Source organism: Neomonachus schauinslandi, chromosome 6 (assembly GCF_002201575.2).
Source record: "Neomonachus schauinslandi chromosome 6, ASM220157v2, whole genome shotgun sequence".
Classification (NCBI taxonomy): domain Eukaryota; kingdom Metazoa; phylum Chordata; class Mammalia; order Carnivora; family Phocidae; genus Neomonachus; species Neomonachus schauinslandi.
Window position 1 is genome coordinate 150935169 of NC_058408.1, and position 2671 is coordinate 150937839.

The following is a 2671-nucleotide window of genomic DNA, read 5'->3' on the forward strand; positions in this document are numbered from 1 at the left end:
AGTGGGAAAACTGTCAGGACAGAATGGGTGAAACGGTCAGAAACCGACCCCAGGCTCTTGGTGGCCAGCCAGCCGCACGGCCACCGATGTACGCTTGGTGCCCGAATCCCTGGGATGCGTCTTGTCCAGAGACATTCACTCTTGAAGCACACACATTCAGTATTTGGAGCTGTGAGATGCCGAAGGATCAGCAATAATAACACAAAATAGAAAGAGAAAGGGAAGACACACCTGCCGAGACTTTATTATGGGCTTCCTGTTTCTTGGGAAGCTAGTGATGGTCACTGCAGTCCCTGCAAGCTCATGTAACTCTGCTCTCACTGAGTGCTTCTAACGGGGACTTGAGCCAGTTCCAGGGGATTCCTTATTAACGATCATAACAGTAATCATAATAATAATAATTAATAATAATAATAATAATAATAATAAAAGTCTCCATCACTCCCGCCTCCCGTAATCTCTGCCCATCATGCTCCCCTCTCCCCGGATCAGCCTCAGCATGTCCGTTCACATCCAGAACGTGGCGTGGGATACAAAGTTTCAGTCCATTCAAATCAATGGAAAAGAGATTTGAGTATAAGAGGTTTAGTCTGGGGAGTCTGTTGATCTGCAGCCCCCTCTGCCCGATGCCCGGCATCCTCTGAGCTCACCTTGAGTTGCTGGGACTGCCTGGGGAGCTTGCGGGCACTGACCCGCTGGTGTGTGACACGGCCCTGGTTTGGGGCGAACTACTAAGTAGTTTCGATAGTGATAATGATGTAGCATGTGCACCTACTGGGAATATATAAAATCAGAGAGAATTTCTGTTTGCTTTGGTCCTCTTTCTAGAGTAATTACAGTACCTGCCATTCAGTCCTGTTCTGTTGCCCTGATTATTCTAGAGTCACCAGAATAACCTGGCTATTAAGGTTTAGTCATGTTAGGGAGCATATGGCAAAGTGACAACTTGTCATGTTGGCCTTATCAATGCTGCAGGTTTCCCGAGTCCAGGATCCAATTTTCACAATTTTTCCAAGTACTTAACTTGAGCTGGTAAGGAGGTGCAGCCCTCGAAGTCCACCAAGTGAGTAGTTCCTAAATTTGTTTTTCCCTTTAACTGTGGCCAAAGCATGCACTTCTCTATCTGGGGTTAGCTTGCCCATTTGACCCCAGACAAGTGTGGTTTATTAAAGCCCATGGAAAAAAGTCCCGAGACTCTCCAAAGGGGATGAGCAGGTCACTGAGTGGTCACCATCATCTTGTTTTCTCACGTGGGGGATTTTCAGTTTCTTGGGTCGCCATCAGAGTTGGGCACTGCATCAGTTCTAGCACTTTCTGGGAAGATGACTTTGAGGGAGAAGGCTCTAACTTGTATAAGGAATGCAGACCACACACACACACACACACACATGCACACGCACACGTACGTATCACCAACAGAGGTGTTGGTTGGGGATGATGCAAACACAGCAATGACATCAGAACTCACTCTAACATGTGGAGGTGCAAAGGGGTTCCTCCTCTTCCTTATTTTCCATGATTTAGAGTCCTTTCCTGGGTTTTAAGAAACTATAATTTTACCTATTGGGCCAAGTTTGGAAAGATATAAAACCAAATAACCTAGAAAAAAATTGTCATTGAGAGCTGACCGTCTGTGCAGAGAAATCACAGAAGTCAGGAAAAATAAGTACAGCATGATATTAATACCTGCCTAAGTGGAAGTCACTGTAAACGATTCGACACCTGGGTAAGCCCCGTTTTCCTTAGTCCACATTCTGCTTCTCGCTGCGGTTAGGGCTTTCCAGTGTGGCCTGTGGGGCAGAATGCCTGATGAGTCATGAAGCAGATCTGAGTGAGGAGGCAGACCCCTCGGCACCAGAGCTCGGGCTGGCAGCCCAAGGGCAGATAAGCTGGCACTCAGGACATCCTCCCCATCACGGGCGAGGTGCCGGCAAGGCCTGCTGCCCCTGTCCCTTGGGACACAGTGCTGGAGCGGGGCAGCAGCAGGGAGGGGGCGGAAGAGGACCACAGGAGGCCAGAAGCATCTCCAGTTCTTCTAGCACAGCCTGGAAGCTCTGCACCCCCTTGCCTGTCCCATATCAATCAGGGGCCAGGCACTGCTGGGGCTCAAAAGAGTAGACAGGCCAGCTACAGCAGGAATGGCTTTGGCACCAAAGATGGAAAAGGGGCGGGAGGGGGGAACAGAGCAGGCTGACCAGCACGCACATCTTTAGAAGAACATGGAGTGAGGGGGACCCCTGGGGCAAACAGCACAACAGCATAGTCCGTGGATAACATTTAATTAGCGGACTTGGTTTCTTTGAGCCATTCCAGGCTTACAGAAAAGTACAGAGCACAAGGTACACGGAGATCCCATATGACTTCTCATTCCACACACCCCCTTCCCAGCTTCCACCATCTTGCTTTCACACGGTATTGTTGTTACAGTTGATCAGTCAGTACTGGTTCATTATTATTAACCAAAGCCCATAGCTTACAGGAGAGTCGCTCTTGTGTTGTACGTTCTGTGGGTTTTGACAAATGTACAATGTCACGTATCCACCATCATGGTGTCGTACACCGAGCCATCCCCCACCCCTCTCCCCAAGCACCAGCAAGCACTGATGATAACTGGTTTTGTAACACCCTCTCAAAATGCCTACCAGGTACCAAGGACATTCTGAGACCGTTA